This window comes from Protopterus annectens, chromosome 1.part2 (assembly GCF_019279795.1).
Source record: "Protopterus annectens isolate FY-2018-M chromosome 1.part2, PAN1.0, whole genome shotgun sequence".
NCBI lineage: Eukaryota > Metazoa > Chordata > Ceratodontiformes > Protopteridae > Protopterus > Protopterus annectens.
Window position 1 is genome coordinate 1,242,002,371 of NC_056727.1, and position 15,764 is coordinate 1,242,018,134.

The 15,764-nt window shown below is 41.3% G+C and overlaps 1 protein-coding gene across 2 annotated transcripts in view; it reads left to right on the forward strand.

The window, feature by feature from the left end:
• The window catches only part of LOC122792322 (nuclear receptor coactivator 7-like), a 1,388,015-nt gene that overhangs the window by 1,066,554 nt on the left and 305,697 nt on the right, over positions 1–15,764 (forward strand). The gene's annotated exons all lie outside the window — the stretch shown is intronic.

The window sequence follows — 15,764 nt, forward strand, 5'->3', positions numbered from 1 at the left end:
TGTTCAGTGGGCTGCCATCGATGTGGTAATTAGTGGGAACTGAGTTTTTACCAAAGGGAATGATACCACATTTTTTTTTCATTCTGGGTGATGGTAGGATACTGCTCAGGGCTAGGGTCATACCTGTCTGGGCCACATAATCTGAGAGCTCCACCATGTATCTTTTCATGTAGTCCAGGGAGGTGTGTCTCAGGTCATTCACACCCACATGGATAATGAATGAGTCATACTTGTACTTGCTGTGGAGTGACCTGAGTGTATGTGTTATATGGCGGATCCTGGCACCTGATAGACAATTGACTGTCACCTTCTCCTTGTTCAGCCTAGTGAGTGGGACATCTGTGTGCCTCACTATTGAGTTTGTTATAATTATTATGTCAGGCTAGGTGTTTTGCCTTAGGGGCTTAAGTTGAGGGGCACACTGTGGAGGTGAGCTATGTGTACTGTGGTTGGTGGTGTGTTGTGGTGGTTGATTGCATTTCTGCCTTGGAGGTCTCTGCTGTTTGGATAAAGTTCTATTGAGAGCCTCCGGGAAGGTGGGTGTGTGGTTTGTGTTTCTATGTGTGAGGTGTGCTGGTGGGTGTTCTGGAGGGCTATGTATTCCATGTGGTGTGGTGCAAGTGATGACCTTCTCCTCTTGACCAGCTAGTCCGGTCTTGGCTGGAGAGTGCATAGCTTCCAGTTTGTTGATATAAGTGCATCTGTCATGAGTCTGAGTGTAAGAGGAGGGGGTTATCTGTGTACATAGGCAGTTGCTACACTGCCTCAGAATGCCCAAGTGCACCAGGTTAATAGGAGAAAGCACAGGGAACTGCCCATTAATCATACCAGGAGGGGTGGTCATAACTAGTAAGTACTGGTGCTGTTTACTGTGTAAAACAACTAGTGCTGATGTACCTAGATGTGCTACAGTAATTGCTACAAAAGCCTGTTGAAGTGCAGAGCAATTAAGCGATTAGAAGTGCAAGAGAGAAAAGAACTAGCAAGATCTAAGGAGAAAATGTGAAGAGCAGACTTTCTGGCAGCTGTAATAGTTTTCCTCAGCTCAACAGTGCTGCGGGGAGCTTAAACAAGTGCAAATCCGTGCAAATGCGGGCTTTTAAACCAGAAAGTTGAAAGTGATGGAAAAACTGCCCAAACAGCCAATAAACTACAATTTCTGGGCCATAAACGACTCCTCTTATGGTAGATAGGCTTACCTAGAGCTTACCACTCCCACTGATAAGCTAGAAGGCTTCCCTCCAACACAGAAAGGCCTGAGGGGAATCAGAAACTTCCAAACAGCCTAGGATACAGCAACTCTGTATCTGGACTACACAAGTCACAGGAAAGGCAGGAAACAAGGCAGAGAACACAGTAAAAATTACTTAATGCAGGAAAAAAATGAGCTAAAAATGCAGTAAATAGAGTACAAAATGCAGTGCAGGCTAGCACACTTGTGTGTAACTTGTTACCCTTGTTTACCTGTTCTCCATCTTTTATGCAATTATTCCATATTTCAGTTTTCCAGTTTTCTTCTTCTCTGTCATAATGTACATTATTAGTTCCAGTTTCACCCCACTCTCTGCAACTTCTCTCATTTCTAACTTGACCCTGCCACCAAAAAAATTACTTCAGAACAAGACCTAAATGCTGTCTCCATAAACAAAAACACTAGCTGTAGACACAACTACATATCAGGCTGTTTCCTGGTCAGCACTAAGCATAACTTTACTAACCTTTTCATGTGCAGCATCTCTGCTGGGTGATACCAAAGTCTTGGAGAATACCATTGTAGTACCCTTACATAAAGTCATCCTTACCACTGATCTGAGCAACTGTAGACCTAATAGTCTTCCCAGTTCCATTTGTAAAGTAATGGAATGGAACTCGTATGTAATGGAACACGTATACAGTGATACAGACAGCCTTAGTCTCATATTGTAAAGAAACTTGTATACAGTGGAATAGACAGCCTGTAGTCCCTAAATCCCATATTGTAATGGAAATCTTGTACAGTGATATAGACAGTCTGCAGTCCCTCGGTCCCATATTTTAACTGAACTCACTAAAAGAATCACAGGCCTAAAGCAGATGCCATATGCTGACCATCTAAAAAAAACTCCAGATATACTCTGTGACATATCGTCTACCCAGAGGCGATCCCTCCGTAACATACAAGGCCATGTCAAACCCTGAGCTGTTGGACATGCTCCAATGTATAGTTATCCCCTTTGGAAAAAAACATGTACCCATGAATTACCACATAGGTGGCAGGACGCTAAATATCGAAAGTGTGATGAGAGACTTAGGGACACAGGTGGACAGTGGTCTCACTTTCGATAACCACATCGCCACAACAGTCAGGAAACCCTTCTATGTGGCACACCTCATCACTAAGGGCTTTTCATCCAGAAAAAAGGAGGTCATTGTCCCACTGTACTCATCCCTCATTAGACCCATTATAGAGTATAATGCCCCGTTTGGTATGTACCTCACAAGACATCTGCAACAGCTGAAAAGGCCACAGAAATATCTCACTAAAAGAATCACAGGCCTAAAGCAGATGCCATATGCTGACCATTTAAAAAAACTCCAGTTATACTCTGTGGCATATCATCTACTCGGAGGCGATCTCTGCTTAACATACAAGGCCATGTCAAACCCTGAGCTGTTGGACATGCTCCACTTAAAGAAATCCCAATCTCTCGGAGCCACACGCTCCAGGGATCTAACCTTGTCATCACAATGAACAAAACATGCTGGCGGGATAGGTTCCTGACCCAGAAACTCCCCATACTCTGGAATAGACTGCCCATACATGTCAAGCAGAGCGCCTCCTTGGCCCTCTTCAAAAGGAACCTTGATGATTGGATGGGAGATGGGAAATTCACCCCGGGAATCCTGTCCGTCACCCTGCTAGACAGGGTCCAGGGAAGTAAATATTGTGGGAAGAAATATCCAGGGAATTGTTATGGCTAGGCTTGTATAGGCCCTAGGGCCAATAGCCTAGTACCAACCTATGAATCGTATTCACTGATATAGATAGTATGCAGTCCCTGAATACCATATTATAAAGAAACTTGTATACAGTGACAGCCTGCAGCCCCACAGTCCCATATTATAATGAAACTCGTATACCATGATCTAGACAGCCTGCAGTCCCTCAGTCCTATATTGTAATGGAACTTGTTTATGGTGATATAGATAGCCTGCAGTCCCTCAATCCCATTCAGTTGACCTTTGTGAGGGACCAGCCGTATCTAGTGAGCTTGGTGATCTTCACTGAGAAGATAACTGAAACACTGAATAATGTTCAGTCCATGCACACTACCTACCTTTGATCTGGCAAAGGCCTTTGACACCATCTTATGATATGGCATAGGCAAACTTACCTACATAAACATGAACTCCTGTGTAACCCACCTTCCATATCAGTGTTACAGTATTCTTTACATAAGGGATCTCCTGCCAAGGTTAGCATGTCCTGCCAGTTTACCAAAGCCTTCAGAATTTATGGATCTTGTACATCACGCTTGTGCTTTCCATACAAGGTGCAGCACATAAGGGTGACATACGGATGTACTTTGCTGCCAGTCTGAATGCCGTCAGTGACCATCTGTTTGAGTGGTCTTCTTACTGGTTACTGAACTATGTTTCAGATAAGTTCTCCATTGGGATTTCTTCTTATCTCTTCTGTTTTTATTTTGGTGTGTTTACACCTCCAGTCTTGGATGCCTTTAGACACCTTTTCAGTAGCTTCTGTTGCCCCTGATTCTCAGCCTCCAGCTCCCAAGAAACCTGACATATTTTACAAGGTGCCTGATGACTGTAAATTTCTGCATAAATGTTCTTCTGCTGATCCTTCTGTATTGTCTGTTTCTTCTGAAAAAACTTCTAAACTTTTGCCTCTACTAAACTACTTCCTTTAGATAAAGATGGTAAAGCCATGGAAAACAATCAACAGGATCCAAACAAACAGTGTGAAATATATATATAACCAGCCTTCAGGCTGATGGTAGAGCCATGGAACATCTAGGCAAAAAGGTCTATACTGTTGCCACCCTGGCCTTTAGGGCTATTGATTACCAGACTTGTATAACTAGCTATGTTTTAGCCCTTATTTTTCAAGCTTCTTAGGCACTTTCTGACCTTAATGATTCAGAAGGCAATGTCTCGGCCCTTTCCTTATTGGATTCTTCCTCTCAAGTGGCTCATCACTCTATTAAGTGTAGTTATGATGCAGATGATGCTCCTTTTAGGGCTGTTGCATTTGGTTCTGTTTTGAGGCACTATTATCTTCATTTTAAGTCTTTACCTGATGACATTAAAGCTAAATTGCTGTATACCCCTGTTGATAATACAAACCTCTTTGGCTCTGCTGCTGAGCTTTATAAGTCCCTCCAGGTTAAAGGCAAGGCCTTGCAGGATTGAAACATTCATCTTGTTTCTGCCATTCATAAATTCAGAAAAAATATCTATCCAAATCTGTCTTTGTTCACAGACAGTCCCACCCTTCACCAAAGGTTAAAAAGGGTAATAGGCATGCACACCAGCCACGTCTACTCAGACTCCTACTTCTCAGAATCTCCTTTTCAAGACAAGCCAGGTTCTAGCTGACTGTTTGCTTCCCCTTTCTCTAGGCCAGGTTCCTTTATCCCTTTGTCTTTCCCTGTCCTTTCCCAATTGATTAAAGGTTACTCAAGATTCTTTGTTTTTGTCCATCATATAAGAGGGATATTTCATGGTGTGGAAATCCCTTCCCCCTTTTTTGGGCATCCCTCAACCTCCTCAAGAACAGCTTACTTTTTTCCAGATCTGCTTCAGGCCTTTCTGACTCAAGGCACCATTCAATTTGTGCCCTCTACACAGGAAGGGAACAATTTTAATACCAGGATGTTCTTAGTTCCCAGGAAGGAAGATACCCGGAGATCCATTCCTTGCCTTTCTAAGCTCAATACCTTTCTAAAGGTCCCTTCCATTCGGATATTGTCCCTTCAAACCCTGTTACCTCTTCTTCTTCCCCAGGCTTTATTGGTATCTCTGGACCTCAAGGATGCCTACCTGCACATTCTATTCATTCCCTTTTCAGGAAGTTTTTGTTTCTCTGTTTCTTCCTTGCATTTTCAGTTCTCTGCTTTTCCCTTTGCCCTTTCTACTGCCCCAAGGATATTCACCAAATACCTTGCTCCTGTCATTGGCTTCTGCAGGACAAGAGGAGTTCAGATCTTTCCTTCTCTAGATGACCTGGTCATTCAGGCTTCATCCCCCGAGGTTCTTCTTAGACACCTCCAGTTTACTGTTTGTCTGTTACAAAGCCTGGGGTTTACATAAACTTTCAGAAATCAGTCCTGGTTCCTTCTCAGGATCATGTTTCTCTCATTGCAGGATCCAGACCATTCCCATGATGGCATCCGTGCCTCCACCCAGGACCCTCTCTCTCTGATCACCTTTTTCAATTTCTTTTTTTTCTGGCTTGAGTCACAGACAGTTACTTTCTCAGGGTTCTAGGATTCATGACTTCCACCATTCCTATGCTGCCTCTAATCAGGGTCCATATAAGGAAACTACAGTGGTTCCTTAAGTCAGTGTGGCTTCAACCCTGCAATCCACTGGATTTCCTCATTAATTTCCTTCCATATCTCAAACTCAGACTTAAGTGGTGGATTCACCAGCTTTCTCTCAACCTGGGGCTTCTTTACAACCTGTAGTCCCATGTCAGGAACTCTTTTTGAATACTTCGGACAGGGGTTGTGAAGCTTCCTTTGGTTCCCTCAAGTTCCAGGGTCTCTGGCCTCCTTATCAGAGGTCAGATCACATCAACATCAAGGAGATGAGAGCTCTCCTGTTATCTCTTCAAGGTTTTCACAGACAATACTACAGTGATGTATTATGTGAACAAGCAAGGGGAGACATGATCCTGCATTCTTTGCAGATTCACTCTTCAAGTCTGACATCTATTTGTCCAGTATTAACTGACTGTCCAGGCTGTCTACATTCCTTCAGAGCAAAATATAGTGGCAGACTCTCTAAGTAAGACCACCACACAGGCTCATGAATGGACATTTCATAATGATGTGTTTGTGGACATTGTCCATTGGTGGGGTATTCCACAGGTAGATCATTTTGCCTCCCCTCTGAAAAGACAACCTCCTCTTTTCTGTTCCAGAGGCCCAAGTCCCCTGGCTTGGAAGGTGGGTGCCCTATCGTATTCTTGGAAGGGGATTTTTTTCTCTGTCTTCCCTCCTGTTCCCCTGATTCTGAGGGTCCTGCTCAAGGTCAAGCAAGACTCCCCCAAAATCTTGTTGGTAACTCCCTTTTTGCCCAGACAGCATCTGTTTCCCCTTCTTCTTATGTTAACCAAGGGCAAGTATCACAAGTTACCTCACCAGATGGACCTTCTCACACAAGACAGTGGGTCTCTTATCCATCCTCACTTGTCCACTGTTCAGCTGATGGTGTGGGTGATAGGGTTTTGATCCCTTTCAGGTACCACTTTTCTGAAGATGTGCTTAGGGTTTTGTAAGAGGCCAGGAAATATACTACCAGGAAATCATATTTGTCCAAATGAAAAAGATTTTCTGTCCATTGCCTCTCTTGTAACCAGGATACCTTTACAGTGGAGGTTCTTTGATTCTCCCGTAATTGTGTGAATTTCTCCATGCTGGGTTAGCATATTCCTCAGTTAAAGCTCACCTCAGCTATTTCTGCTTGCCTGCCTTTGACTCCTCCTCTAACTTCTAGGCTTGAAGTCAGACAATTTCTTAAAGGCGTTCTTCATATTAGACCTCCCAGGATGCCTATCCCACCTTCTTGGGACCTCAGTTTTGTTCTTGAAAAATTGACTCTGGCTCCTTTTAAGCCTGCAACTTCAGCTTCCTTACAACATTGTACTTGGGAGACTGTTCTTTTTTGGGCCTTAATTCCGCTAAGAGAATATCTGAACTCCAGGCTCTTATAACTGTTCCTCTTTTCTTATTTTTTTCACAGTAACAGGGTGTCTCTTTTCACTAATCCTCCTTTTATGCCCATCGAGGTCAATTAGTTGTCTCTTATTCAGTCTGTTAGTTTACTGTCCTTTTTCCTTTGCAATCTGCTAATGAGAAGGTCCTTCACACCTTGGATTTGCTTGGGCAGCTCCGATATTATTTGCATAAGACTAAGGCCACTCGTAAATCTGAGCAACTTTTTGTTTCCTTTCATCCCAGGTCTTTGGGTTTGGCAGTTTCTAAGCAAATTATTTCTTCCTGGTTCTCTAAGGCCACTTCTTTTTGTTAGTACTTTCATTGTAAATGTCTTTCTGCCTCTGTAAAGGCTCATTCTACCAGAGCTGTTGCTTTCTCTGGTGCCTTTTTCAAAGGACTGGACACTAACTAATTCCATCCTTGAGGCTGTTACTTGGACATCTGTCCATACATTCACTTATCATTACAAGTTGGATGTTATATCTAGAGCAAGAGATGGCTTTGCCAGAGCTAAGTCTCTTCCTCCTCCTCCCGTGTTTCTTCTTGAGTTTTTATACTCTCCCTTATGTAAAGAATACTGCAACAGTGATCTAGAAGGACATAGTAAAGTTGTATAAAATCTTACTGTAACAGGAGACGTCCTTCTCCTCACTGTTGCAGTGTTCTTCCCCCCCCCCTTTTCTGCTTTGCCCTATTCTTGCCTGGCTGGCCAGAAATTATTTTCTTTTTCCCCTTCTGGATGCACATGTTCCTCCTAGTCTCTAGGGATATTCTGTTTCTTCTGGAGCTTTTCATTTCTAAGGTATGTACTTTGTATATCACCTTTATGCCCTATGCCTTGCATGAGGAGCATAAGTGTGATGTACAACGTCTACAAATTCTGAAGGCCTTGGTACACTGGCCAGACGTGGGGCTGTCCTTGGCAGGAGATCCCATAAGTAAAGAATACTGCAACAGTGAAGAGAATGTTATGGTAAGATTTTCCATAATTGTACCTTTCCTCCCCATCCCAGATGGTTGTTGTTCCAAGAAAGAAAGGCCAAAGGCTATTTTGATGTTTGTGTGCTCCCTCAGAAAAATGACATATTACTGTGTGAATTGCAATTCAGGAAGGCAGGAGATGAATGAATTGCATAATACAGGACCGTGAAAGTCATACATGACTTTTGAAGACAATATGAGAGTGACTGTGAATCGAAAGGGGTAGTGACAATTGACGCGATACCCCCACCCCCTGTAAAAAAATGGGGATGATGATCATGATATTGCAAGTTCAATTTTATTTAGGTGCTCATCTCCCAAGCACAGTAAACCATCAAGCAGTAAAAACAAATAATGGAGGAATAGTCAAATAGCATAAAAATGAATATAGAAAAATGAATATATGAATACTCCAGGTTAAAAAAAAAATCACATATTCCTGACTAATTAACAGAAACAAGGTTCTAAAATTATAGAAACTGGTTGGATCAGTAAAGCAATTCAAAACTGGGTAACAAAGATTGGAAAACAATATCAATAAAAAAGATGCATTTTATGGACCTTTTGAAACTAAATAGTATAGGGGCTTCCATCAGCCACTGGGGAAAGAGATTCTAGAAGTAAGGAGCATAGTACTTGAATCCCTAGATTCCAGAGGCCTCCACAATTGGCCTAGGAATATCCAACAACTCTAGCAAGGAGGAACATACTCAGGAGGATTGGTAGCAGAGAAGCAACAGCTCCTTGAAGCATGAGGGACCCAGATCATGCAGGGCTAAATACACCAGTAGCGAGACTTTAAAATGTATGCATGATTTAATGAACAGCTAATGAATGTTCCACAAAATAGGAGTAATGTAAAGGTAATAAATGCCCGTAAGTAACCACACTGCAGAATTCTGTTCCTGCCACAGACAATTGAGCTTATCAAGCATCACCAAGTAGTGGAAATTGCAGTTACCAAGCCAAAAAGACAGCAGCAGCTCTAAGGCACCATTATGTTTTTCATTTATTCCTTTTTTTATATAGGATGCATGTCTGATACCTCTGACTATAAGCCGTGGTGGTGCAGCGGTAGCGTTGTTGCCTCACAGCAAGAGGTTCTCCCGTTCGATTCTCGACTGGAACACCTTCTGTGTGGAGTCTGCATGTCCTCCCCACGGTCGAGTGGCATTCAAAAGACATGCGTGAATGGGCGTGCCTTTGTTGAAGGTTGGTTGTCGGGCTGGCACCGTAAAAATCTACTGCCAATCATTAGTGGACCGGAGTTCTGCTGTGGCGACCCTTAACCGGGAAAAGCCGAAAGAAGAACAAGTAAAAAAGTCTGATACCTCTGACTGGGCTTTATCAGTGGGACAGAAGCTGAAACTACTTGACTGAAAGCCGTAATAGTGTGGACTGCTAGGCTAACACCTCACATCTGACCTTTTAGAAGTCTGAACAATAAGGAATTGAATACATCCAGGTTACTTACTGGTACCATTATGTGTCATTTTACTACTTTTGTTTTGCTGTCTTCTCTGTGCCTATTTTTCAGAAAGGTTCACGTTTGCTACCTATTTAGGAATTTTTCTTTAGCCAGCAGTGGACTGTGCAAATTTCATGTGCTACCATCTCAGATAACAGCTTTTTGGCCATCCCGCTTTCCCCACCATTTGAAACTCTTCTATCTGATTGTTTTTGAGAAGGTCCCTATATTTGAACCTTCAAAAAACTGAAGATGGTGTTAACAAAACATTCATAACTATAAACTGTATAAAGTCTGATCATTAATTTCCCCTTCTCTCTTATCAGTCATTAAAAAATTATATAACCATGTAAGCTCAAATATTTCAAACAGTGGCAAATCAGGTAGTTTCTAGTTTTCAATAAGGATTCACTGAAACCAGGTAACTGGCAGATCCAGGAATTTGCAGAAGGGGGGGGGGGGGCGCAGTCTGGATAGTTGACTACCGGGGTGGAAGCAAGAAAGTGGGACACAAAGCTCTGACATCACGTCTGGAAAGACATCACTTTACATTCAGTTACACATGATTTTACTGTGGATGTGGTAGCAGAAAAAAGTAATTCCTACATAGCACATTTATTTTCAATGCATGCCTGGAAAAAATTTGTTGACCATACCAACTCACATTCTCCTTCCATGGCATAGTGGGCATATGGACTCTTATAAACTTGTAAAGAATCCCACTGAAGCTGGAAATAACCACAGTGAAGTCTACTTTGTTGTTAAACATAAAATATATACCAGACATATTTGGATACATTAGTAAAAGCTTCATTTATTGATGTACCAAATAAACTAAACTCATAAAACTTTCCTTAGCTGACCATTATGTTTTTGTATTGTTTACTGTTCTCTCTCTGGGTTTAAGTACAACTAATTTTCTTTAACAAGTCCTACTGTACCTTCTCTTCTTTCAACAAATTCTGGAGTGAGTAAAGGAGGGGGAGGCAATGCTGGTCTCCAGGAGTTCAAAAATGCTGGTTGTCTTCTTTCTCAAGTCAAAGTTCAATGAAACGAATTGTTTTTAGGTCAATGTTTTCCAAGTTCATGGCCATCTGAATTTGAGGAATTTCGTCTTCCAACTCGTGGTCTTTGACAGTGAACTTCTGTCCTGTTGAACTTTCACTGAGCTTGGATTGCAGTCACTGCAACTTCAGCACTGGGGAAATAGTTCTAATTTGGAGAATGCAGTACTTTCTACAACTGTGTTTTATAATTGGAATAGTCTGTGTAGCAATTACCATTTTTGGGAGTTGAATGTAAGCTGACAATTTCCAATACAATTGCTGCTACCTTGTTTTTAACAGCTGCTGGCAACTTAAATGCAGCAGTGTTACATTGTCATTTTGCCAGATTTTAAAGAATTCAACAGATGGTTCAGCCTTAAGAAAGATTTGTGTCCATTTAGCTTCACTGTTCAGGAGGTTTGGCTGTAGTTAGAAAACACCATCATTGTACATGTTAGTGATGTTGGTGTCCTGATTAACTTTTGTCTGTGGAGCAACTGAGTTCTGTAGTGGTACTACTCTGACTGAATTCTGTGATCTTTTCTCTTCTGTTTGTCAGATTGTCTCCATTTTTCTTCAGTCATGTCCATTTGTATCTACAAGTTTCCCTTAATACAACTAATGTTCCTGAATATCTGTTCACCTTTTGTTGTCTTCCGTTTCTTTGCATGGCTCATGTATACATCCCTCCTGAACTTCTCTTGCTATCATCTATCAAACTCTGCATTAAAGTTTTACATAATGTACCTGCTCTCATTATCTTTAGAGAGCCTTCTTTCCTCAGCCACTTCTAAAGCCTTCTCAGACAGTCACAGACAGTCATTTTGCCTTCTTAATCATCTTTCTATTTAGAATTAATTTTTTGCAACTTCCTGGGTAATATTTCAAACTTCTGTCCATAGTTCATGTACTCTATCCAGCATGCCTAATCCCTGACTACTGGTACTTCTCTTACTTTCTATGTTGCCTGAGGAGTAGATGACTTCTATGATGGTAGTACTGACTTCTCTGATGGTACTTCTATGAATTTCTATGTTGCCTGTGGAGTGGATGACTTCTATGATGTTAGAGCTCTGACTACTGATACTTCTCACTTTCTATGCTGCCTGTGGAGTAGAGGACTTCTGTGATAGTAGTGCTCTGACTACTGGTACTTCTTACTTTCCATGTTGCCTGGGGAGTAGATGACTTCTATGATGGTAGTACTGACTTCTCTTATGGCACCTCTATGAATTTCTATGTTGCCTGTGGAGTGGATGACCTCTATGAAGTTAGAGCTCTGACTGACTACTGGTACTTCTCACTTTCTATGCTGCCTGTGGAGTAGAGGACTTCTGTGATGGTAGTGCTCTGACTATTGGTACTTCTTACTTTCCATGTTGCCTGGGGAGTAGATGACTTCTATGATGGTAATACTGACTTCTCTTATGGCACCTCTATGAATTTCTGTGTTGCCTGTGGAGTGGATGACCTCTATGAAGTTAGAGCTCTGACTGACTACTGCTACTTCTCACTTTCTATGCTGCCTGTGGAGTAGAGGACTTCTGTGATGGTAGTGCTCTGACTACTGGTACTTTTTACTTTCTATGTTGCCTGGGGAGTAGATGACTTCTATGATGGTAGTACTGACTTCTCTGATGGTACTTCTATGAATTCTTATGTTGCCTGTGGAGTGGGCGACTTATGATGGTAGAGCTCTGATTGACTATGTTGCCTGTGAATAACATTACTGGTATTTATCTTACTTTCTGTTGCCTGTAGAGTAGATGACTTCTCTGATGGTAACACTCCAACTTAATTAGTAGTCAGACTTTGTCAATATGTTATACCATCTAAACATATGTATAAAAACATTCTCGGATGTCTTTCTGCAAATAAATTGATTACAGAGGAGTAGTCTATCGGGATGTCCCTATGCATGAACAGCAACACTAAACTGTTAAGGCGCTCTTGTCCCATGGTACTCCGGAGTTCAGACTTTATCAGTTTTAAGGCTGAATTAGCCCTTTCTACTCCAGCAGTTGTGACTGGAGTGAGCAAGAGTGTATTTAATACAATTGAAATGTTTGGGAACATTTTGACATTTGTTTGTGAATATGTCTGCTTCAAATCATTTGGCAGTGTAGAATTGTGTGATAAAGCCTCCCATGTCCTTTTCCACAGTCTGAGCTCTTGGTGGAATGTTGTTGGTGAAGGCAAGTCAAAAAAATTTTTAAGTGAACTCTGTCTAATGTTAAGCTGTTCAAGTTTGATGGAATTAGTGAGAGTCCTTGAATAGCTGTTGATGCCATTGTAGTGAATCGTCTGGACAGTTTATAAATGAAGTGATTCAGAAAGGGAATAAAAATTGCTCTTCACCAGTACTCTTCTGAATTCTCTCCAGCCACATTGTTCCTCATAGTCTGTTTGCTACAGACACGTGGAAGGGGTAATTCAGTATTATTGCAGAAGCTCCCTATTTCTGATGCATCTCTGAAGATATTCCTAAACTCATTCTCAATGTTTGCACGAACAGCCTGCAGCTCATTAAGCACACAGCTGACATGCTCATATGCATACAGTATGTCTTGTGACGATCCTTGCAGAAGTTTGCTAAGGGGCTTAGTAAAGCCAAACAAGAACCTTGCTGACTGAAAGGAAACAATAAAGCAGGACTTAGTAATTGAACTGTAAAGTCCACTGGCATCTGTCAAAGTTTTTCCATCCCAGTGTTGCCCTCTGTTATTCATAATATTGTCTAAACAGTGAATGAGTGCTTCATACATATGATAGAAGTCATCAAACGCTGTATGTCTCTCCACCCATCTGGTCTCACACAGCAACTTCAGCTTTTGTTTTTCTATAAGTTTTTTGCCACTTGCCTTTTGCTGTAAGTTTATGTACTGCACTGATTCCTCTAGACATCTTTGCCTTTTTGGGAAGTATTTGAAAAACAAACCAACTTCCTTCACTATATTTAACATTATTCGTACTTCTGGAACTTGGCAAGCCTTTGAAAGTACGAGGTTCAACTGGTGGCTAGCACAATGGAAAAAGATAGCATGTGGTACTTTTTCTTGAAACAAAGCTGCACAGCCTTTCTGTACTCCAGCCATGTTTCCAGCACCATCGTACCCTTGAGCTTTGCAGTGCTCAAGATTCAACGTTAACTTTGTTAGGCATGTGACCAACTTATTGCATATCTCCTCTTCAGTCACAGATTCACAGGCAATAAACTCTATGAATCTCTCCACAGGATGGCCATTCTTCACATATCGTAGTACTACTCCAAGTTGTTCCCAGTTGCTTATATCTGCAATTTCATCTGCTTGGATGGAATAAAAGGGTCCAAGAGGTTATTGTTTAATATCCTTTATTATCTGCTGTTGAATGTATTCTTTAATACAGTCTAGCAATTCATTCTGTACTGTTTTTGAAATATATGTTGCATTCTTTTGGCATGTCTGCAAGTGGGCTTTTAACTCTCTGTCACCAGCATCAATTCGGAAATCAACTAGAGATCTGAAGTTTCCTTTGTTGGTTGTACAGTCAGATGTGCAGTCATCTCTATGTCCACGGAGTGCTATCCCTTGCCTTCCACAGTAGTCCAGACACTTTATAATAGAGGTTAGTAGAGCTCTGTTTTTGGCCACCTGCAGCTGTAACGCATTTGAAATTGCAAAGTCCACTCTTTGACTTGGATTGTCACTTGTGACTCAGAAAGCATGTAATTTTGCCTCAGATTTCTTGTGGTAATCTAATTCTGAATGTCGCTGAATATCAGCTTTGACATGCTTCCAATTACAATATGGCTGCTCAATGAATAACTTTGCACGTTCCATCTGTGCTGGTGTTGGAAATAACACACAGGCTAAACAATACAGCCCATCTTTTTTCACTGAATATGCCAGAAGATGAAACTGGTCTAGCCATGACAGCTGACATTGGTGAAGGGAACTTCCTGATTTTCTTCTTTTGTCTGTGAAGGCTTTGAGTGGGAAACGAAAACCGTCATGTGATTTGTGATGATTTATGACAATGACTTTCTCCTTATCTGCAACATTAGTACATGTGGTGTACTCACTAATATCTGTCAGTGAACACTTTGTGGCACTGACTTCATCCGAATGCTTCTTACTGACTGCACTAACAGTACTTCTCTCACTTTCTATGTTATCTGTTAAGCTGCTGACTTCTGTGACAGTACTATTTTCACTGACTTCTCTGATGGCACTGCATTCATTTACCATGTCTTCTGTGTCAAACGCACATGACTCTCTGACTGCTGGTTAAAAAAAACAAAAACAAATATCAAGGGGAAGATAACTTCTGTAACAGCACAACAAATACAACTACATTTGCCTCCATTGAATAGCGTACTGTTACACACAAAAGTTTCACTAACTAAAAAAATAGGGAAAGACTCTATACACTAGATGCCTGCAAACCCACAAAAGAAACGCAAAGTATACAACGTGGATTATTAAGATGTTCCATCTCACCGATGAGCTCCTGCCTTTAGAGTATAGTACCTTTCAGTTCATTTTCCATTACATATCTAACTTTTCTTTCAAGACTAAAATCAGTAAAACTTATGAATACCCTCATTCATAAAATCCTAGACAAATACTTTAGCACAGGAAATAGTGTCACACACATCTGAACTATCTGACAATCATCCTGATAATAGGACATAATTCTGTACTTTACCACTACTCTCACCCACAAATGACTTACCCTCAGAGACTGAACCTTCTCCGTGTTTTATGACCTTTCTGAAAAATTTGAAGAGAGACTGTTGATGTAGTTCTCGCTTGGCTCCTGAAGACATAGCAGCACTTTCTGCTGACATACTGCAGCTCATTTCAATACACAAAATAACTGCTTGAAGTCTTTGGTTATCTAATGTACAAAATAAAACAGTGTCAAGTACTAATGACTTGGCTAATGGCCACAACAACATGTCTTCATTATGCTGAAGAAAGAACGCATATAAAACGCTTCACAAATGAATGCACAAATCTGTTCTTTGCTTTGGCATGTTGCAATTGCTTTACAAAACTGTGTCTGTGGGTGCTATACTATCAGCCTTCACACATTCTGGCATTACACAGCATTTTCTGAACAAATAAAGGGCATAGGTCAAAACTGTAAGCATTTTGTGAGCAATGAAAGATATCAGAATGTACAAATTGACTGCCACGTGTCCACAGTGGTGAGGAAGTCCTTCTATGTGGAACAACTTATAAGTAAATGTATGGCATCCAGATCCAAGGAAATTATAACCCCACTGTATTCAGCCTGATTAGACCAATAATTCAGTACAATGCACCATTTCACATGTAC